Here is a 25,251-nt window from a genome sequence, read left to right on the forward strand (position 1 = left end):
GAAGCAGGATCTGCCAGCTCCTGAGGGAATCTTGATGAAAAGTAACTATAAAATATTTGGGCGAGCTTATATGCAAAAACTCATGCTTCTTGATGGGTTTATGTACAAAAATAAGCACGAATTAAGTGGTAAAGGGGATTCTGGAAACAAGAGGGACAGAGAGGCAGTGGAAGTGAAAACTTTTGGTGTTGTGTCTGCTCCATCTCAGAATGGGAATGGTGAAGGTGTTGTAAGAGGAGCTGAGAAGGGTGTTGGAAGAAGTGGGGGTGTTTAGATTCCCCCATTTAAGCTGGCTCAAATGATGAAACATGTGGAAGACAAGAGCAGTCTGGAATACCAGTGCATGACATGGGATGCCCTTCAGAAGAGTATCAATGGGTAAGTAAACAAGGTAAATGCATCTAACATCAAGAACATCATTCCAAAGTTGTTTGCAAAGAATCTCATCTATGGGAGAGGTCTATTTTGTAGGTCTTGTATGAAATCCCAAATGATATCCCCTGGATTTACAGATGTTTTTGCTGCATTGGTTGCTGTGGTAAATACAAAATTTCCTGAAGTTAGCAATCTACTTTTGTGAAGAATTATTTTGCAGCTTAAGAGGGCATACAAACACAATGACAAGCACGTGTTGATAGCAGTAGCCAAATTCATAGCTCATTTAGTGAATCAACAAGTTGCACATGAGATCATTGCCTTGGAACTTCTCACCCTTTTACTAGAGAACCCCATAGATGACAGTGTAGAGGTTGTTGTTGGGTTCATGAAAGAATGTGGTTCTTTGTTGCAAGACCTTTCACCCAAATGTCTCTATGGGATTTTTGAAAGATTTGGAGGTATTCTCCATGAAGGGGAAATTGACAAACGAGTATAGTTTTTAATTGAAGGCCTTTTTGCAATTTGCAAAGCTAAGTTCAAGGGTCATCCAGCTGTGCATCCAGATCAGTTAACACATGAAGTTTTCCTAGAAGATGAACTTGATCAAGAAGCTGGTTTGGATGTTTTCAAGCCAGATCCTAATTTCTTAGAGCATGAGGCAACCTATGAAAAACCAGTGTTCCATGGGCATTGGGGATGGGGGGACGTGTTTCCAAGTTGGGGGGACCAAGGGCCTAAGTTTGGGGATGGTGGGGGGTGGCAGGGTGGTGGTGCTGATATAGTTATACATATACATATAGTACTTGAAAAACTAGTTTTGAAAAGATGTATGATAGTATTACAGTATAAGAAATTAAGAATTATATTTCAAATTAGACTATAATAAATTTGAAATACTAAATCTAAATACCAATATTTATTTAATGCTAATTGTGTTGTTATATGGAGCCTAATCAGACTCGGAGGTTAAATTTTCCCTACTTCTATCGGCATAGTTTCCCCCTATATTTTTCAATGAGGGATTGGGGGCAGTGCCCCCAAGTTGGGGTCAAGGGTCAGTGCCCCTTGCATGTTCCCTGTCACGAAACAGGGCGAGGTCGGGTGGCAGTGGTGGGATGACAGGGGACCTCGCGTCCCCGTCCTCCCGTCCCCGAGACATTTCTGACGAGGGGAAGCGTCCCTGTCGAACACTATGAAAAACTGAAGAAAGATATCCTTGGAGATGCTTCTTCAGATGAAGCAGAAGGGGAGAATGATTTAGGTGATGATTCTGATGATGATGATGATGATGATGATGATGATGAAGAGGAAGGTGAGGAAGCACTGAGAATACAGGATGAGACAGAGACAAAGTTGGTCAATTTAAGACGTTCAATTTATTTGACAATCATGTCAAGTGTTGATTTTGATGAAGCTGGTCATAAGCTACTAAAGATCAAGCTTGAACCTCGTCAAGAGAGAACATACCTTCATTATTATGGTCTTCTTGGGCAAAGATTTTGTATGATCAATAAAATTTATGAGGAATTTTTTGATAAGATTTTGTACAACAATATTCTATGATACACAGGCTGGAAACAAATAAACTGCGTAATGTTGCAAAGTTTTTGGCCCACTTACTTGGCATAGATGCTCTTCCATGGCATTGTCTTTCTTATATACGTCTGACAAAGGAAGATACTACTTCCTCTTCCTGTATTTTTATAAAGATTCTCTTGCAGGAGTTGGCAGAGCAGCTTGGTATATTGTTGCTTAATGAAAGGTTGAACGATCCAACAATGCAGGAGTCTTTTGATTCAATTTCTCCAAAGGACAATCCCAAAAATTCATGGTTTTCTATCAATTTTTTTACTTCTATTGGTCTTGGTGGTATCATTGAGAGTTTATGAGATTATTTGAAGAATATGCCAAGGCTTGTAATGCAGCAGCAAAAGTCTATTCCTGAGTCAGATGAGTCTACCTCTAATGACAATTCTTCTAGTTCATCAAGTTCGTCAGATTCTGATACATCAGACTCAGATTCTGAGAGTGAAACTGACAGTGAGAGAAGTAAGGAGTCACAAAGAAAGAAAAATAATTCAAAGCATGACAATGAGTATGAAAAAACAAGAAGAAAGAAAAGGGTGAGGGCATCTAACTCAGAGGATGGAAGTGACAATGAAAAAATCAGAAGGAAAAAGAAAAGGAATTAAAAATCTTTCTAGTCAATTATTCAAGGCTCCAGTAGACACCATTTTCCTAGACTGTGACAAACAAAAGATTCACTCCCAAGTGCTTTGATTTTATAACAAATGATTATAAGATTCTACAATGTTGTCTTATGTATTTTAATAGCCATGAGTTTTAGAGTTATGTACTTGACAGGTAATGGATAAACAGTGTTAGGAGGAGAAAATATTGAAGGCCAAGTGTAGATTGTGATAATACTAGATCAATGAATCCTATTATTTATTGAGTATTTCTTGTTTTCCATGTTGTGTGATGTACCATAAGCAAACTAGAAATCTAAATTCAATAAGATGCTTTGTTCAATGATGATAATTTCTATTTTCTTGCCTGGGAAGAAAGACCATGTCAGACAATATCAATGAACAACAAAATAAGGAGACAATTGCTAGATTGTGGTCTAACTTGAAAAGAAAAGGTGATGGAAAATGTTATTGTCCATGCAAAATTTGTAAGGGGTTAAAGACTAGAAGACTTATAATCAAAATAGTGAAGAAACATTGTAGGTTGCATGGTCACGTTGAAGGTGGACATGGTTATCATCCATTGGCAATTTTTCCATTATATCGTTTTGACAATTTATATACATAATAAATCACTTGATGATGAGATCATGATCACGGTTTATTTATGTTTATCAATTTTATATAGGTTGAGCACCCTGGAGCACATGGTATGGATCAACACAACCCTGAGAATATGGTTTTCAAAGTGGATGAACATGGAGGTGTGAATATCGAAGCTGAAGATAATGATCCCATGGAAGATGATGATCATGAGCCAAAAAACACAATTGAAGATGATGGTACAAATACATTGATCCATGACTCATTTAGTACTCACGCAGCTGATCATGATGATGAAGATGACCTTGATGTTGTTCATGATGTCCCTCTACTTGAGAAGGCATCTGAGGCCCTTTACGAAGGCTCACAGGCAACTCTTCTCTCCGTTGTATTATTGTTGGTGAACTTGAAGGTTATGAATGGTTTATCCAACATAACAATGTCACGTATGTTAAGGTATGTCATATATGTCCTAATAAACTATGAATCATGATGTACCATTAATATTATTTATTATAACAAATTATATTTTTTTGTTGTAGATTGATAGGTGAGTTTTTGTTACCACCATCAAATATTCTACCTCGCTCATACTGAGAATTATCTGTCATTATGAAAGATATTGGAATGGGGTATCAAGCAATAGATGCTTGTCCCAATGATCATATTATATATCACAAACAACATGAATTTTGAACTGAATGTCCTAAATGTCATATCAATAGATATCGAACAGATCAAATAACAAAAATGGTTCCTCGCAAGGTTCTTCACTATATTCCCATTATTCCACGTATGCAACGATTATTCAAGTGCACTAGCTTGGCACAATTTATGGATTACCATGCACACAATAGAAGTCAAGATGACATTATTTGAATGCCTCCAGATGGTTCAGTATTTATGGACATAGAGGAAAAGTGGCCACACTTTAAAGAAGAACCTCATAATCTCAGGCTTTCATTGGCAGCGGACGGTGTCAATCCATTTGGAGAGATGAGATCTGTTTACTCAGTGTGGCATTTTTTTGTTATCAACAATAACATTCCCCCATGGATGTCAATAAAGAGGGAGCACATAATGTTGGCAATGATTGTTCTAGGTATTTTATCATTTAAATATAGTCGTCTAAATTTAATTATAAATATTGCAGTAAAATGGTCATAATAATTATGTAATTTTTTTGTTCATTTGATTAGGTAAGTACCAAGTTAAAGATATGAATGTATATATTGATCCTCTTATCGATGAGTTGCCAGAGTTATGGAATGGTGTCACTATGTATGACGTCTCTAGACCAATAGGACAAAAACAATTTCAATTCCATGCGATGCTTCTATGGACAATACACGATGCCCCAGGGCTAACACATTTTTGTGGTATGTTATAGTGTTTAAGTTGTGCATGAACATTATGATTCAAAAAATTATCATATTTAATCCAATTATACATTATCTTGTAGGTCTTCAAACAAAGGGAAATTTTGCATGTCCTATTTGTGGTCCAAAGATGAAATCTCGTCATTCAAAAAGTTTACGAAAGCAGGTGTTTGATGAGTATAGGCACTTTATCCACAAAAATCATAAGTATCAAAATACTGAAAAACATCTTTTCAATGGGAAAGAAGAGAATACATCAAAGCCACGAAGAATGACACCTCACCTGTGGAAGTTGGAATATAATAGAATTAATCATCAAGGTAATGCCATTCCATCTATTGGTTTGTCATAAAACATCTTTTCTATTTTGCTTTGTTTATTGATGATGTGATTAATGATCATGAAGGTCATGAACGCATAAATGACCACCTTCCTAAGGGACTAAAAAGTTATCCTCGACAATTTAGTAGGTTGCCATACTACGAGCAGTTACAAATTGTTCATTTGTTTGATAGTATGCATATTGGAAAGAATATAACAGAGATAGTATGGAAAATATTGGATGGAAGGTGTGACAAAGAAAAAATTGTCAAAATATGTAATGACATTCAGGATTCCAATCATGCAATGATAAATGTCATTCAATCAAATAGCCATGGAGACCACAATAATATAAGTGAGCTTCCTTGGTTATTAACGGGCCAGCAAAGCAATGCTATAAAAGAAGTCATACAAAAAATTTGATTTCCCACAGGATTTGTTGCGAACATAAACAATCTCATATCAAAGAAAAGTGAATTTGGGCTAGGGATGAAAACACATGATTGGCATACCTTCATTAAGGTAATTCATGTTCTTGTGTTTTTAGTATGTATTTAAGTACTGCGCGTACATGTACTTTTCATTATGTTACAAAAAAATGAAAAGATAATTTTATAATTGTTGCAGTACGTTCTACCTCTATCTCTCTCAGATGAATTCGATAATAATGTCAAGCAAGTCATATATGATCTTGGAAAATACATGAGGTAAGTAGTGATATTTGTTTAGTTCGTTGTATAGATATTATATTTGTGATTTGTTTTACTTGTTATATAATATATTTTTTTGCTTCTTGAATACCTTGTAGGTGGTTGTCATGTAAATAAATCCATAAAGACGATATAAAATATTGGAAGAGAAAAATTCCTCATTTAATGTGTGAAATGCAAAAGTGTCTACCTCCAGCTTTTTTCAATGCACAAGAACACTACCTCATACACAAAGTTGAGGAGATTGAATTGTGTGGACCTATACACACTAGGTCAATGTGGATGGTTGAGAGGCACTTTAAATTTTTGAAGGCTTTGGTTCGACAAAGAGCACATCTTGAGGGTTCTATGGTGGAGGGATATATGGTATACCAGACTATGGTGTACATTTCTGAATATCTTCCTAAGTTTGCAGCAAAGATCCACACAGATCGCATTTGGGATCCCAACACCACTAACAAATTCGAAGGGGAGTACTTGACGGGGAAAGGTAGATTGAGGAAAATGAGAGGTAATTATAAGATGTTATTGTAGTTAATTAATTCTTAATCTTCAAAATAAATCAATTGTAAGACGTCTATTTATTTTTTGTACAGTTGGTCAAGAGTGGGATGCACTACATTTGTATATTGCAAACAATCTTGATTGGATGATGGTATGGATTGAACGTTGTCAACATTCTGGATGCACGTTAACATGGGAAGGTGTGGCTTCACTGGTTAAAGAAGCACATCATAATGGAGATTCCAATGTTACGCAAAGGGAAATTAATTTAGCATATGGTTTAAGAGATAAATAGGTACCTATAAATTTATTAATCACCCATATGTTTATCAACTCACAATGCAATAAATTTTACATGTTTGACATATCGCAGGTCAAACACCACAACGCTATGTGCTGCAATGGTCATAAATTTTGCATAAAAAAGTTGGATGACACAAAGAAAACTTGTGATTCTGGCATCACTGCAGTCTTTGAGGTGACAAATATTTCATCGAGAAATGGCATTCATCCTCAATAGTCTCAAAATTGATACTATGGCATTTTGGATGATATACTTGAGTGTGACTTTAATTCTTTCAAATTAGTTTTGTTCATCGTCAAATGGTACAGGCTACGATTGAATAAAAATGATCCTGATAGAACTGTTATTGAACATGATAATGGTTTTATAATGCTAAATACAAGGTCATTTGAACTAGTTGGGGATGAGCCATATGTGCTTCCAAGCCAATGTGAGCAAGTATTTTACTAAGAGGTTCCACATAAACTGGGTTGGTCATTTGTTGTTAGACATGATCCAAGAGTAAGGCCGATAAAGTATAATGTGATGGAAGAAGAAGATATTGAAGAAGTAGAAGATGAAGTGGATGATGATCACGATCGATAGTTTCTCAATGATGATGAAGAATAACAAGAAGAAGAAGAAGATGGTGATGGTGATGGTGATGGTGATGGTGATGGTGATGGTGATGGTGATGGTGATGGTGATGGTGATGATGATAATGATGATGATGATGATGATGATGATGATGATGATGATAATGATGATGATGATGATGATGATGATGATGATGATGATGATGATGATGATGATGATGATGATGATGATGATGATGATGATGATGATGATGATGATGACCTTGATGTTCATGATGATGAAGAATGAAATGTATGAGGTATGCGATTAGTATATTATCTATTTAATATTGACTTCTTGATATGTAAAAAACCTTGCTCACTGCTTCCCGTACTTTTATATCGTAATATTTATTGGATTGGATATCATCTACTTAATATCCAAAAGCATTTATGATTAATAGATTGAAATTTTACATCTATCTACATTATAGATTAAAAACTTATTTATCTATTTAGCAATTCTAAGTACTATTAATGTAGTATTAGATATTATATTACATTTAGCAAATCTGAATACTATTAATGTAGTATTAGATATTATATTACTTTTATATAGAGGAAAATTAGAGAAAGGAGTAGATTATAGCCTCGGGCTTACCACTGTACTATTTTGGTGAATATATATAATATAATCAGTTGTTTTTCCTTTGCATATGTGAACTTTTAGTAGTGGGGAAAGAAGGAGGAAATAAAGACTGTTCTAGATTCTCTTCTATCATAGTCATGCAAATGTTGCATTCAAGGGGTATTTCCTTCCTCGTTTCCTCTCACATCAGGTATGTATCTATTTCATATCTGACTAAAATGTAGAGGTTAATCATGTATCACTAATTGACTATGGAAATATTTCTCATTAAAAGAAAAAGTAAAATGAATTGAAAAGAATCTTGCTCTGATAGTTGTGAACATACTATCATGCCTAACTGTGATTATTCTGTCTTGCATAGCCATGTAAATTTTGCCTTGAGTAGTCGATGTATAGCTATTGCATGTTCATGATCTTTCTTGTTAAGATAAATTGTAGAGCCTAAATGATTTACTCATTCATTATCAAGTCTTGAACTTAAGGAAGATAAATTTATTCACAGATATAAATCATGAAGATATTCTGTTACTTTTCTCAAATACACTGTCTTACCTTATTCATAAGAAAATTGAATACTGCATTCATATATTGTGCATAGTATGGTTGGGTGGAAATCTTAGAGCATTCACTATAGAATATGATTGCTAGCCCATGAGGGCATAATATCTGAGTATTGCAGCTATTCTATGTTTATTTGTTTTCCACTCTTAACTCATAGTTCAACCGAATATGGTTCATCTTGGAATCAGTGCACATCGGTTATAATCAGATTATAACCAGTCTCCATGGTTGCAAGACCTGAAGAAGGATTCTTATCTTCAATTAGATGCATACTTTTGGGAATATATAAAGACAAAAAAATATATTAGAACCGTATTTTTTGTTGAGTCATAATATGATGTGTTAATTTAGCTAAATAAGGGAACCAATGTTGTATTAGGTTTAATTCCATGATGACAGTTAAAGCTTGTTAGAGATAGGGGATTTGTAGCAGTTGGCTTATAGGGTTATGTCACAATCCCATGAAGGTCCTTGTAAACCATTAATGCATGAGACTGTTATGTAATGAATTGGATCAGCTAAACCTAGAAGTTATGTAACCAATGAATCAACTGACTCAAGTGTATGTTAATTATCTTATGATGGTCATTTATGACCATTATTCTTAGTAGACAATAAGCAATTTCCTAGATAGTTGGTTAGTAAACCAGTGAGTTAGTTAGCTCAAGTGTATGCTATTTATCATATGATGGTCATTAATAACCATTATTGTTAGTACACATTAAGCAGATGGCTTGTTTAGATGGTTGGTAACTAGTGAGTTGGTTGAGCTCAAGAATTGGATGTACAAGTCGAGCAAGGGAGGTGAACACTAACAACACATTGGTGCTTGCAATGTTAAAACCTTGACCAGGATGGCGATGCTTTATCTAAGTGATTGTTAGATCACATGAACTAGATACACCTACTAGTCAGATGGTCATAGTAGTTAGGGGTTACCTATAGTGTGTGACTAACTAGTTACGTGTAGGTTTTGAACACCAAGATCAGATGGCCAAACGTAAAAGAGACCCAATCCTTAGAATGCTCCCTCATGAAGGGTTGGGTCTCTTCCAATTGGAAGGGGCATGGGAGACTGGCAAGTCTATGATTGAATGGAGAAGCCCTTGATGATGCTCTCCCTATTCCAAACTATGTCCAGGCTTGATACAAAAAGTTTTAGTTGGAAAGTTAAATGAATTCTAACCTCTGAACCTTTATCTCTTCCCTCAAAAATGAAACTTTCCATTTGAATTCCCTTCTCATATTGATTAGCTTAATAATATTTGTTCAATGTTTTTTATCGTTAAAAGATTACCTTCCTTTTAGATAAATTAGTTAGATTCTTATTATGTTGAAGAACATTTAGTTAGTTTTCTCCTTCAACTAAAGTAGTTATGTTTTATTTTGAAATGCTCAATTTTTTATCTTAATATAGATCACAATTTATTTTCTTTAAGTATAGAATTAATGGAATATTACATATGGTATCAGAGAAACCAATTTTGACATTGAACCTCGGGCTTTCCACCTATAAACAAAACTATATACATATGTAGGCGCACCATGGTTGAAATAATATGCAGGCGCACTATATACAAAACTATATTCGCAAGTAAATCTTTTATTCAAATCCACAATATGAAACATAGAGTTTTACTGGAAGAACACAAGTAACCTTATCTCCTTTAGATAATATCACAGACAACTACCTACATAAAGACGCAATAATCCACAGCATATAAACAAAGGAAAGATGACTGATTATATTATGTATGTTCATAAAATGGTACAATAGTAAGCCTAAGGCTATATTCTACTTCTTATCTAATGATCCTTATTGTTACAAAAGTTCCCTCATTTATATGAGGGTATACATTGTCACAAAGCATCGTGGCTTTTCAGCACATAACTATTAATTAGCACTTTTGTTAACAAACTGGGAGATAAACAAGTTCAGCATTCCTATGTGTTCAATGTACTTATCATCTTTATACATTAGAACATCCTTTTTTAGTGTCCTCATGTCGCTTTCTATCTGGAAATGATTGGATAGAATATGGTTAACACAAAGTGACAATTCTTTGTCCTGATCCAACTTTGCTACTGCTCGATTCTTCTCATCACTAAACTCTTGTTTCCACTATTCCAACGATACTAACTCACCATTACTGTAAAAAGAGGACACCCTAGGGGTATTCCCATCATCCAGCCTCTGAAGCTCTTTCCTTAATTGATTTGCCAATTCATCATGGGACTTCAAGTAAGCCTCGACTTCAATTTTCTCACCTGGATTCATCAGACTATTGTGATTGATCATGCCTTCCAACCGAGACCTGAGCCTTTCATGCTCTTTCAAAGCTTTGATTGTTCCAGTGTATGTCTTCCAATAGATTTCTACAACCTGCACCATACTTTCGAACCTATGCTCAATGACCTCAAGAACTAACTTATCCATCTTTTGTTGTTCCTTTTTTACTTGCTGAGATGTCTTTTCGGCCCTGTTCCTCCAATACATAGCATTTTTCAAGGCATCCATGGCATCTCTATCAACACCGTAGTTATCTATGTTTGACTGGTACCTATATCAATTTGAAGCAATCTTGCTTGCAGCCTCTGTTTTTCTTCATCGGTTTTCTCATATAGGCTTTTGTATGTAGAATTTTCTCAGACCAGAAACTCTATCTGATCTTGGTTCAGTTTAGCGACATCCAAATTTATTTTGGTAGTTGTTCTAGGGTCAGTCTTCCCAACCTGTTGCACCATCAAATGTCCAAAAGCTTCTTCTCTATCAACCAATATAGGTCTTTTATCTTTGGGATAGATAGCCCACTGTAGAAGAGCCTTCTGATTTGGATCATATCCTGATCCTCTAAAGAGTTTATCAATCTCTTTTGGCATCATTTGCCTACTTGGGTCATGTTTCTTGAGGAATCCATCAAACAACAAGGCAGATTTCATGTCCCATCCAGAGTATAATAGCACACCAGCTTCCTTAAGCAATTGTCTTCCCTTCTTAGGTGTCATTTATCTCACCACAAGATCCATCTCCTCTTGTAACTTTTGAAGTTGTTACTCTTCTTCACTATTTCTCATGTTATTCCTAATTTGAGATCCTTTATGTTGATAGAGGAATGTGGTGAACTCCTTGGAAGAAATGAAGTTACTATCAGCAATGAAATCCTCGTGCTCTAGGAATCTGATGTCAGCCACTTCTCAGACATTCAATTCTCCTGTTGCCAAGTCTATCGGTGTATCCTCTGCATAACCAAGGGGGTAATCCTCTCAAGGAGTGAATGGAATGATGCCAGATGTGGAAGTAGGAGACATATGAGCCAAAGGCTCTGTATTCCTAATAGTATCAATGTAATCCCTAAAAACATGAGTTGGGACTCCCTCAAGTATTTCTAATTCATGCTCCATAAGTTTGTTGGCCAACTCCAAGGGGTCTTCAATATTTTGTAGCACATTCTCATCCATTTTCCTTCTAAAAAGCTTCCATTTATAAGCCTGCATTGCTTTCTCAAACTTTATTCGCTTCACTCTAGCCTCTTCTTTGCCAATGTTCTTAATGAGGTCATCCAGTAGGTAAGATTTATGCTCTCCAGCCTTCAGCTTTTGTGATGACCAGGCTATCCTTATGTATCCTTCAGGATCAAAATTGGGCCTTGGATCCCCCATAGCCATGCCATAATAATCCAATTTTGTCTGCAGCAGGCCATAACTCTTTGAACTTTTCACAATAAATTTTGAAAATACTAACAACCCAGGTACAATTGATTGTTTCCCATGGCTTGTAAGATGTTATGTAGTCACTATTAACAGTTGCCTCATAATTTCCAGACAAGCCACTCTATTAGGGACTGTAAGTGGTAGTAAGTATGGTCTCCCTTCGAACCTATATACCCTGACTTGTGTGTAGTCTGAAAAGCAATACCAATCTCCCCAATTGTGTTCAATTGAGGGGATCTTCAGAAAAATCTTTTGGTCTTAGGAATCTTTGAACCTCTGGTGCAAGGGCATGATCGCACAGGCATCCCAACACTCTATATAATGGCTTGACAAAGAACTCCTCAAAATGCCAATATTGATTATTCACATACCTCTGGTCCCATGAAGAAACCCATAGTTGCACTGGTTTTCTCATCCCAGCATTGTCATATGTCTTAACACATAACTCTTCTGGCCATAACCCTTCATCTTGGCCCACATACAATAGCATATGCATAAGTAATAATGCTTTAAATGAACATTGATGACATCCCCCTTTATCTTTTCTAACCCATGATTCAAAACCTCAACCAAATAAGCAGAAAAATCAAAGAAGCGGGGGTCCTTAGATTGCAAATCGGCACAAATGACCATGGCTGCAATATCCATCAAAGGATGGGCTTTTATCCCTAGCACTTGGGCAACATAGTAATAGGTATACTTGAAATATGGATGGAAAGAGTTGACATCATAAGGAGCTTTGTCATCTTGACCTAGTGGCACTAAGGACCCTGCATTCCTAGGTCTATGTATAGGGAGTCTCCATGTTTTGTAAATGTGCTCTAGGTTAAATATTCACTTGTTAACTTCTTAAGGTCTATCAATTATTCAAATCCCCAATCCAACTCAAACATGGTGTCAATAGCCTCCTTTGTGATTGCAATAATTGGCTCACCCATGTAGTTATATATGGTCCTGGTTTTAGGGTCATAATTGTTTGCCAATGCCTTCATGAGCTCCACATTCACAAATACATTAGCCACAGCTAACCTTCCTAAGTTCAATCACCATAAATTATTGATAGGTTGAGGGGAAACTCTTCTATTATACCCATATATGAATAATCCATACCCTCTCAATTCTATCCATATGTCTCCAAGATCCTCAAACTGGTCTTCCAGGCCTTCCTTGTCAGCTCTAATCTTCTTGGACCTCAAACTGGATGATGGGCACTAGTCAATAAGATCCTGGGCCAAAGAACATCCTTCCCTTTTCTGTCTTTTAGGTTTTTCTTCTGCAGCGATAGGTTCTTTTCCCTTTTTGGTCTTATTAGTTTTAGATGATGATTTCATTTGAATTTTTAAAAAGAGGTTTGTGTACAAAGAACTTACTTGGAATTACTGAGCCTTATCTATGAATTCGCCCAATTCCTACTTTCAGTTCGTCACTTGTGAATTCCTTAATGTTGTGTCCTTTGATGTTGATCCACTACTTATGGCATGTTTAATCAGGTAGTAATGGTGGTTTGGACAACGGTCACTTAGGCACACGTTTGAATTTAATAGTGATGTGACCTTCCCTGGGATTTGTTTTTGATTTTCCGTGCGGCAATCAATAATCATTTTGATGAGGATATGTCTTTCGATCATTTGTTTCTTTAGTCCATCGATCTCTTCATTTCTATCGACAATACTTTTGTTTCAAATATTACTTTGATCAAGTATTTTTTCCCTTCATTGAAATACTGTATTCGGTCAGTATGGTTGTCTCCTCATCGAAACATATCTGATATCCATCGGGTCTTATGTTGAAGAAACTTTGGGCTTCAGTGTTCTCCTTTATTTTTCCATCGAAATACTTCTTTCATTGATATCACTATGCCTCATCGATGAATGAGTCTATTATCTCACTGAAGCTTTTCTTTATTTTTCCTTATTGTTCTTCACTGATAAAGTTACATCAACAAAACCACGCATATCAAGAGCATGCCTTTTAACCTCCTTGAAACCTATATCCTCATCAATATCTTTTATTGATGTAGCTTCCTTTTGTCTGATCGATATTATTCTTTCAATGAAAACTCTCCTTTCAGTGGGTCCTTTTTATGTTGCACTGATAGTATTATTTCCTCAAGAACTTTTCCCATCGATGAAGACCCTCTCTTCTTTCTTCAATATCTTTTTTTGATGAAGTTATTATCTTCGGTGAGTCCTTTCTGGAATTCATCGGCATTTCCTTCCTTCGATGGCTCTTTTATATCGATGAGACATCATTGGGTCTCATCGATACCTTTTGAATTCGGATCGATATTATTCTTTCGATGAAAACGTTCCTTTCAGTGGGTCCTTTTTATGTTGCACCGATAGTATTATTTCCTCGAGAACTTTTCCCGTCGATGAAGACCCTCTCTGCCTTCTTCAATATCTTTTGTCAATGAAGTTATTATATTTGGTGAGTCCTTTCTGGAATTCATCGGCATTTCCTTCCTTCGATGGCTCTTTTATATCAATGAGACATCATTGGGTTTCATCGATACCTTTTGAATTTGGATCAATATTATTCTTTCATTGAAAATGCTCCTTTCGGTGGGTCTTTTTTATGTTGCACTGATAGAATTATTTCCTCGAGAACTTTTCCCGTCAATGAATACCCTCTCTACTTTCTTTGATATCATTTGTCAATGAAGTTAGTATCTTCGGTGAGTCCTTTCTGGAATTCATCAGCATTTCCTTCCTTCGATGGCTCTTTTATATTGATGAGATATCACTGGGTCTCATTGATACCTTTTGAATTCGCATCGATATTATTCTTTTGATGAAAACGCTCCTTTCGGTGGGTCCTTTTTATGTTGCACCGATAGTCTTATTTTCTCGAGAACTTTTCCCATCGATGAAGACCCTCTCTTCTTTCTTCGATATCTTTTGTTGATGAAGTTATTATCTTCGGTGAGTCCTTTTGGGAATTCATCGGCATTTCCTTCCTTCGATGGCTCTTTTGTATAGATGAGACATCACTAGGTCTCATCGATAATAATTTTTTTTTTGATAAAAATTATCATCGTCGGAATTACAATGAATACCAAGCTTTCGATTGACGATGTAATCGGTGGACATACAGTGTCGGCAGAGTCCATTGGATTGTCGTATTTCTGACAGGCATGGCATCATCGACCAATCCGATGCCGAGTTTTTGACGGTTGATTTTTTTGGCACTCTGACAAAAATTCGTTGCAAATCCAACAAACGGTCGTCGGAAATCAGCTCTGAATGTACTAATGATATATATGTGTGTGTGTGTGTGTTTGTGTGTGTGTGTGTAAAATATAATATTTTTTTCATGTTTTTAATATATATGTGTAAAATATAAACTTTTTTAATGTTTTGTCATTTTTTTCTTCTATACAATCATTTAAAATTTATTTTTCTTTTGAATATTAGGAATAATTCAAAACTTCTTGAAAACTTTAAACTTCTGCAACAACTTTCTCATGGTCGAATTATGCAAAACATAACTTGGATAGAACATGCATTTAAACCCCTTAATCTACCCCTTTGACCCCTAATGGGACCTATTATCACATAATAGGTCGTATTTTGACATAATAGGTCCTATTATGTGATAATAGGTCCTACTACGACATAATAGGACATATTATCAAATAATAGGCCCTATTATGTCATAATAGGTCCTAGTATCACATAATAGGCCCTATTATGTCGTAATTGGACCTATTATGATATTAAGACCCAAGTTTGACCCCTTAAGACTATTAAGACATCTTTGAACCCTCAAGACCACTATGACCCCTTACGACCCCTATGACCGAGCTTAAGACCACCAAGACCTCTTTGACCCCAAGAAAGACCCCTTAAGACCCCTAATAGGACCTATTATGTGATAATAGGTACTATTATGACATAATAGGTACTATTATGACATAATAGGTACTATTATGACATAATAGGTACTATTATGACATAATAGGTACTATTATGACATAATAGGTACTATTATGACATAATAGGTACTATTATGACATAATAGGTACTATTATGACATAATAGGTACTATTATGACATAATAGGTACTATTATGACATAATAGGACCTATTGTCACATAATAGGTACTATTATGACACAATAGGACCAATTGTCACATAATAGGTACTATTATGACACAATAGGACCAATTGTCACATAATAGGTACTATTATGACACAATAGGACCTATTGTCACATAATAGGTCTTATTACAACATAATAGGACCTATTATCAAATAATAGGTCCCATTACAACATAATAGGTCCTATTACAACATAATAGGACCTATTATCACATAATAGGTCGTATTACAACATAATAGGCTCTATTATGTCATAATAGGCTCTATTATGTCATAATAGGCTCTATTATGTCATATTAGGCTCTATTATGTCATAATAGGACCTATTATGTCATAATAGGACCTATTATGTCATAATAGGACCTATTATGTCATAATAGGACCTATTATGTCATAATAGGACCTATTATCACACAATAGGACCTATTATCACATAATAGGCCCCATTATGTCATAATAGGACCTATTATGATATTAATACCCAAGTTTGACCCCTTAAGACTACTAAGACCTCTTTGAACCCTCAAGACCACTATGACCCGGGTTAAGACCCCTATGATTGGCCTTAAGACCACTAAGACCTCTTTGACCCCGAGTAAGACTCCTTAAGACCCCTAATATGACCTATTATATGATAATAGGTCCTATTATGATAAAATAGGACATATTGTCACATAATAGGTCGTATTATGACATAATAGGTCATATTACGATATAATAGGACCTATTATCACATAATAGGCCCTATTATGTTGTAATATGACCTATTATCACATAATAGGTTGTATTACTACATAATAGGGCCTATTATGTGGTAATAGGTCCTATTACGACATAATAGGGCCTATTATGTGATAATAGGTCCTATTACAACATAATAGGGCCTATTATCCTATTATGTCGTAATATGACCTATTATGTGATAATAGGGCCTATTACGACATAATAGGGCCTATTATGTGATAATAGGTCCTATTACGGCATAATAGGGCCTATTATGTGGTAATAGGTCCTATTACGACATAATAGGGCCTATTATGTGATAATAGGTCCTATTACAACATAATAGGGCCTATTATCCTATTATGTCGTAATATGACCTATTATGTGATAATAGGGCCTATTACGACATAATAGGGCCTATTATGTGATAATAGGTCCTATTATGGCATAATAGGGCCTATTATGTGATAATAGGTCCTATTATGGCATAATAGGACCTATTCACATAATAGATCCTATTACGGCATAATAGGACCTATTGTCTCATAATAGGCTCCATTATATCGTAAGACTCCTTAAGACCACTATGACCCCTTAAGACCACTAAGACCTCTTTGAACCCTTAAGACCAAGTTATGACCCCTTAAGACCACTATGACCCCTTAAGACCACTAAGACCTCTTTGGCCCCTTCAGACAATGTTATGACCCCTTAAGGCCCCTATGACGAGGCTTAAGGCCATTATGAGCCCTTATGACAAAGTTATGACCCCTTAAGATCCCTTAAGATCCCTAATAAGACCCCTTAAGATCCCTAATAAGACCCCTTTGACCACTTAGGATAGATTTGTTTAGAATGTTTACATGTATGAATGCAATTTTTTTATTGTTTATATAACACATGATTCGTCTCAAGTTTAGAATGTAAAATAAACATGTGTATATGAAAATTGTAATTTTTTTCAATGTTTAGAGTGTTTACATGTACAAATGTAATCTTTTCAACGTTTATTTAACAACATTTGATTCATTTAAATGTTTAGAATATATTTTTAAAGAATATTTGTACAATGACTCATCTTGTTTGTAACATATGTATATGAGTTCTTATTTTTTGATTTTATTTAATGTATGCACACATGCAAATTCATATATATATTCATACATTTGACAGCATGGCTTCTAGTGGTTCTTATCATCATTCTTCCAAGTAGAGTGTGCATCCTGGTCCTCAACAGACCCCACATAGGTCTACAACACCTAACAGTACTCCCGAGGATAGGGAGAGTGTTCGTGCACAGACTATTGTTAGATTGCAAGCCTCTCTAGTGAAGCTAGAGCGGACTTTTCAAAACACTCATGTCCTTCCCAATAGGGAAATGTTAGTTTATGTTCGAGATGAGCTTATGTGTATGATTGGCCTTACCCAATCATGCAACCCATATGATGACCATCATATTTGTTGGTGTAATTAATTATTCATCTTGAATATTATTACACCTTACTTAAGTTTACTTAGGTACATGCATATCATAGTAGTTTGGGTATGAGACACTTGGGTGTTTGTGCCACATTGGGATAGTGTGTGTAGGAGAATTTCCTCCTTTTGTGGTCTTATCTTCTTGTTACATTCCACATTCATTGGGTGATCCACCTCATATGGAATATTATATTATTTCTCCTACCTACCACCCCTATTTCCTACCTACCCTTGTTTCTTATTGAGCCATATGTCATGTTTGTGTGCTCACATATCCATATAGCATTGCCTATATAAGCAGGCTCATATTCATTGTATGTAACTTTTGATGATCCAGTTGATCAGTATTTTCATCTTGATAGAATACAGTTTATTCATATCAATATTTTGTCTCTATTTTATACTTTTCCTTGAGCTCTTGATCTTGGCAAAATCTCACATGGTATCAGAGCCTAAAGGGCTTCTTTGATTAGTCATTTTCGGAGGCTTCAATTTTTGGATTTGGGGAGGTGATATTTTTCGGAGTGTCATGGTGATTTGGACATCACAGTTGAGTCTGGGAGGCTATTTCCATGAGAATCGAGTATAAACTCGACCTATTTTGGTGAGGGAAAACTTTTCACCAATTCTGCTATATTTGTATGGATTTTTCAACAACAAAAAAAATTCTGCAAAAAAAAAAATTAATTTCAATTTAAAAAAAAAAAATCGCAGTTTTTCATGTAAAAGCGTTTTCTATTATTGAAAAATAAAATAAAAAATTATATTTTTTACGGAGGGGTTTATTGCAGGGGCTCGCCGCCCATGCTCTCCTTCCAGCCCATCCTCCTTTTTGTCGGCATTTTTTTTGCCAGTCCCGCTAGCAACCTGTCGATCATTGCTGCAAGTTCTCCGGTTGCTGCAAGCCAACCACCATTTGACAGTTCTCCTGCCGACCCTGCTGCTCCACCTCCCAATGGCTGCTTCGTGCTCGGTGCTTGCCTTCCCACCTCCCTCGGCACCACCCGCAATCTTCTCTATCGCCAGCAGTCTTCACCCAGCTCCCTCTGCTTCACAGCCCTGACCACTACTCCCTCTCTAGCAGGTTTTTAATAGGCAGGACCCACGTCCACCACGTGGTAGGTGTCCACTGGCCTGTGGGATAAACACATGGCAAAATTTCATTTGTTTGACCTTCACATCAAATCCATACTGCCACATCAACCGTATAGCCCAATCGTATTTGCCACATCATCATGCTCATACAGTATGAACACCATGCAGGGCGGAGGTGAAGGTCTTGCGATGGCCAGACACGCATCAAATTTAAGCCAGTTGTTTGCTGACATCAGCAATGCGTCAGTGGTATTTTGAAAATTTTTGGACCCCTTCTCATTTGCATTTTTGAAATTGCAATCCGACATCAGGAGGTCATATCTTGGTCATTTTTTCTCCTTTTTTGGTGCAATTATTTTTTAAATGGGCTAGAATTTTGTGCTATTCACAGTGGTGGAGAAATTTTCTGATTTTGATGGATGGAGTTTTCAGAATTTGTAGATCTTCATGACTGCACTTGTCTAATCCCAAATTTTGCAACTTCAAAGGCTTCGTTTGGGGACATACGACCTCCTTTTCATGCGCCATTTTTTTTAAGTGCATAATTTTTTGTCTACTTTCATAATCTTCTATTAGTTTGCAGTGATTTTGAGTAGAAATTGTACTTTCAATATTTAGTCATTTTTGGCCTATTTGGTACTTGCATTTTGCTTGGATCACAGTTTAGATCACTTGAAGTATTTGTTGGAGTCTCTTATAGCCTATTTTAGGTAGTTGTAATATTGTAATCATAAGTCCACCTTGCCTTGTTTTGCAATTGGCTCATTGTATACGCACTAAGTATAAAGTGCCAAATCATTATTTTTTTATTTTTTTTTCAGGGGGGTTTCTGATTGAGTAATTTGGGGGGGTGTCTTGTGTGATTATGCCTCTCCCTATCTTGTGTTTTTTCATTTTGGTGCTATGGGTTCTCCTAAATTTCCACTTTTAACTCCTCATAATTATGCATCATGGAAGATAAACGCATGGAGTAAACTAATAGAAAAAGGACTCATTCATTATGTAAATGGAACTATAACAACACCACATGATCCTATGGCTGATCCTAATTCTCAAATTGAATGTCTCACTAAGAATTCTATGGCACTTGGAACTCGTAGAAAGTATATATTAGATGACCTCATTTTTCACATTGATAAGTGTACTACAATTAAAGAGGCTTGGGATATTTATGAGAAATTATATGGATAAGTTGATGATATTAATGTCTAAAAGCTTGATAGTGAACTCACAACACTGGATCCCAAGGATTTTGATACAATCCAAGATTATGTCACAAAAGCAATTGAGCTAAGAGAAAAGCTAAAGGATTGTGGCACTGACAAAAAGGATGCTCAATTGGTTTATAACTTGTTGGACAAGCTTCCTTCAGAGTATGCAGCCTTTGTATCTAGCTTTCAAACCCATAGGTTAGCTCAAGATTCCTCTTACACTTCTCCCTCATTTGATGAATTCATGGAGATGTTTTATACTTGAGCAATCTAAGTTGACCAAGATGGGAATTCTCAAATCTTAAAAGTCACAAGCTTTGGTGGCTAATAAGGGGAATCAAGGCAATCAAGGAAAAGGAAAGAATCAAAAGCAACCTAAGTCAAAACCACAACAAGATGGAGAAAAACCTTTTTCTCCACAACAAGGTGACTCACCTAAGAGGAAATCATATAAGGACAATCTTTTTTGTGCATATTGCAAGAAGTCAGGACATGATGAACATCATTGTTACAAGAAGGATAATGATGAATTGAAGAATCTTCTTGAGAAGAACAAAATCAACCTACCTTCTAGGATGTCTACATCGGCTTCTTCTTCCAAAGAAAAAGATAAAGGAAATGATCACTCTTTTGGGACAAATAAAGGAAAGGGACAAGCTCTTTGTGCTACTACAAATCATGTTTTTGAGAGATGGCTTCTAGATTCAAGGGCTTCTCAACATATGGCATCTTTGCAGTCTATGTTCTCTTCATTTGAGCCTTTCACCACGCCGCATATTTTGATGGGTAATAAAACATACATGGATTTGATTGGGAAAGGATCTATTACCATTGGGGATAACTCCTTCAATGATGCATTGTGTGTACCCCATTTAACAAACAATCTTCTTTCCATCTATCAAATCACACATGGAGCAACTAGGAAAATTGTGGAGTTCACACCCGATTTCGTTATCATTAGAGACTTGGACACTAGAGCTATCATTGCAACTGGGATAGTTGATCATGCATCTCTATTGTACTCTTTTTCATATTTTCATCCTATTGATGAGGTTGATTCTCCCTATGTTGATGATTCAGATTTCAAGGAGAACTTTGGGTACTTGAACTTGGGGATTCTCACATGTGACCCCATTCTTGAGCCTTTCATTTCATCTCCTCCTATTGATATCACACCGCCTATTGCACTTGATGATGCAGCTAGTGTGATAGTCTTTCCTTCTTGTGATTCAATGCAACAAGATATCATTTGTCTTCTAGCTTTAGTTGATTGGGATGCCTACTTGACATACATTGTAGGTTTGTTTATGGAGTCCTACATTGAATATTTGGGAGACATCATTGATGACATTCATCTTCTCTTTGATGAAGATGATCCTTCTTCGATTGCTGCAAGGGAATACTCTGACCCTCTTGTGCATTCTCTACATAATCATTCTTTAAAGGTTGACATGATTGTGGATATTTTTGTACATCAGTTGGAGGAGGTCTCTTTATCTTTAGAGGAGACAAGTGAGTCTTTGGAGTTCCTTTTTTAGCAGTGTGGAGTAGTTCACCACCTTTGGAGGGGATAACTTTCAGCACCGACATGGGGGCATGTGAGCAGTTTTTAGAGATTCCATTCATCATGAGTATTTTTCCTACATCTTCCCTTCATGATTGGGGAGACTTCATGGATACACCTTTCATTTTGTTTCTTCCCAAGGGGAGGAACGTTGTTCGATGTTCATGGAGTATTTTCTTCATACACCATTGAGCTTCTATCATTGGTGTAGATTCTACATTGAGGGGGGATACCTAGTCTCTCTTCTTCTTCTCTCATATGGGGGGGACTTTTATCTCACATGGGGTTTTGTCCTTCACATACTTCTATGATAGTTCTATGTATATATTTTGCATCTCTCTTTTGGGGGAGGTTTTTTCCCCATTGTGTTTTTCTCTCTTTTCCCACTTTATGAGAGATTTCATTGCATTGGTTTGCATGCATTTGCATTTATACGTGGGTACCTAACATGGCCTAGTAGTCGGGACCTATCTTGCATTGCTTAGTTGCATTGTAGACTTAAGTGTATTCCCCTAAGTTGCACTTAAGGGGGGTGTTGGTGTAATTAATTATTCATCTTGGATATTATTACACCTTACTTAAGTTTACTTAGGTACTTGCATATCATAGTAGTTTGGGTATGAGACACTTGGGTGTTTGTGCCACATTGGGATAGTGTGTAGGATAATTTCCACCTTTTGTGGTCTTATCTTGTTGTTACATTCCACATTTAGTGGGTGATCCACCTCATGTGGAATATTATATTTTTTCTCCTACCTACCACACCTATTTCCTACCTACCCTTGTTTCTTATTGAGCCACATGTCATGTTTGTGTGCTCACATATCCATATAGCCTTGCCTATATAAGCAGGCTCATATTCATTGTATGTAAATTTTGATGATCCAATTCATCAGTATTTTCATCTTGATAGAATATAATTTATTCCTATCAATATTTCGTCTTTATTTTGTACTTTTCATTGAGCTCTTGATCTTGGCAAAATCTCACAATATTGATCACTTTTATGCCTCTTTATCCCACACTATCTCTGGCATTGTTAAATGGAGACAAGTAAATAGGGATGTATCCTCTACAAATGTCAAACAAATGTTCCCTGTTTACATGGATATGAGAGTCATTAGAGGTTATCGAGTCACTAAATGCAAGGATGATCTTGTCACACTGTTCATATACTCACGATGGTTGGCGGCACATCATATGTGGCCGCAAAAGGATGAGTTGCCATAGTAATTCTGCAAATAATTATTTGCAGAATTTCGCCTAGGTTATGATGTTGACTACACTGATTATCCACAGCATGCTAGCCAAGGTAAGGGGAGGTTCAGAGATAAATTTAGACACCCTAATCTACCACAACCCCCTAGTAAGAGGGCAATGGTGGGTCAAAACCTTTTGGTTCTTCCAAAAGGTTTGGATTTTACCACAAGTGGCATAGGAGATTGTTGGCATTGCACACTCTAATCATAGTTAAAGGTGATTGAAGGTGTTGTCATTGACGGAAACCTTTCAATCCTATGGAACCGGTAGGCACCAGCACCGACAGACTCTACACTGACAGATAGTTCACCGGCAGTGACAATGATGTTTACTGGCACCCTAGCCAACAGGATTTTGATTATTGTATTTTGTATTTAATTGTAATATCTTTTTGTAAGCCAACATGACATATTGTAAGAAGACTCATATATAAGTATGAGATCTTGTAGATCATTTTGAGCGACACAACATAGAGGATAGATATGATGGATATGTAGAGAGAATATTAAGGCAGATTTTGTAGAAGGGTTTATGGTTATTGTATGAGCTTAAACTAGTACTAAATCTGGCATAGCAGATGTTGTTTTGTAGTAGTACACTATATTGGATTTTCATAATCTATTTTGTAAGTCAGTGAGACTTCCTTTTGTAATTGAGTAGTGAGCTCTAGACAATTGGCCTTCCTACATGTGCAGGCCCCTCTTGTAAGTAATATCCTTTCATTGGCCAGTGAGTGAATATTGTGGGTCACAAATCCCACTGAGGTTTTTCCCACACTAGGTTTCCTCATTAAACATCTTGTGTTATGGTGTGTTTTCTATGTTGTCTTTACTATTCATATCTACTGCATTAATTCTTGTTTACCAGTACATTGTTTTGGAATGCAAAATACTTAATAAGGTCAAATATTTTTTTAACCAGTTAGATACTAATTCACCCCCCCTCTCAGTATCTTTGGGACTATTATCAATCCTAACAGAGATATGGCAGTTGAGGACACGTGAGTCGACATGTATTCTAGCATAGCCACCATTGTGACTCAGGTTGACGAGATGACCTATGATTGCATTGGTAGATATATGTTGTGTTCTTGTACCACACCTACTATTGATCCTTCAAATCCATTTTATGATCCTTATATTCATCATGAGCTACCGTCGCTTGCAGAGATTGCACAATTACTTGAGGATCATCTGCGAAAGATGAGCTCCTTTTTAGTGAGTGATCTTGATGGTTCATATTAGGATTTTTCTACAGTACTTGGTATTCCTCCCCAGGATATTCCAGAGTTCATTAGAGGAGTACTATGGAGACCCTCCACTAGTAGCAGCCATGGAGGTGGAGATGCAGGGCCAGGTGGTAGTCTGAGGTAGGAGGATATTTTGATACCTCTTATAACTCCTTCGCAACAAACATGTGTTGATCCTACACCTCCTGAGACTACAGTTAATTCTACGCCACAGACACAAGGAGTTCGAAGAGGAGGTTTTTCATCTCTTCTTATGGATGAGGGTATTGATCCAGATGCAGTGTCATTACACTCTTCTGAGATATCTAGCATCAGTCATGCATTCGAGGAGAGGAATAAGGTAAGAAACCAAAATTTATAATTTGATTTAATTGTATATATATATTACAATTTAAAATGACATATTTAGAATTTAGAATGACATATTTTTTGAATTGAGAATTTAGAATAACATATTTTTTGAAATTTTCAATATATTATAGGATATTATGATGGTTATGAGCTATGGAGATTTGCAGGCACCTAGTGATCCTATTCATCGAGATACAAATGTAAATTTATATAAATATATTTAAATTTAAATTCATGTGTTTCTTATTTTTTTTCTTATATATATATATATAGTAAATGATTGTACAGGTACACACATGTTTGTACACTATTTTTTTTTAACATGGAAATTGTGTACAATGTAGGCACCTTGA

General features: G+C 36.1%; 1 pseudogene; it reads left to right on the plus strand.

Annotated features, from left to right (window-relative positions):
• The first annotated feature begins 256 nt into the window (after positions 1–256).
• Positions 257–25,251, plus strand: LOC131875112 (uncharacterized; annotated as a pseudogene).

This window comes from Cryptomeria japonica, chromosome 4 (assembly GCF_030272615.1).
Source record: "Cryptomeria japonica chromosome 4, Sugi_1.0, whole genome shotgun sequence".
NCBI classification, from domain to species: Eukaryota; Viridiplantae; Streptophyta; class Pinopsida; order Cupressales; family Cupressaceae; genus Cryptomeria; species Cryptomeria japonica.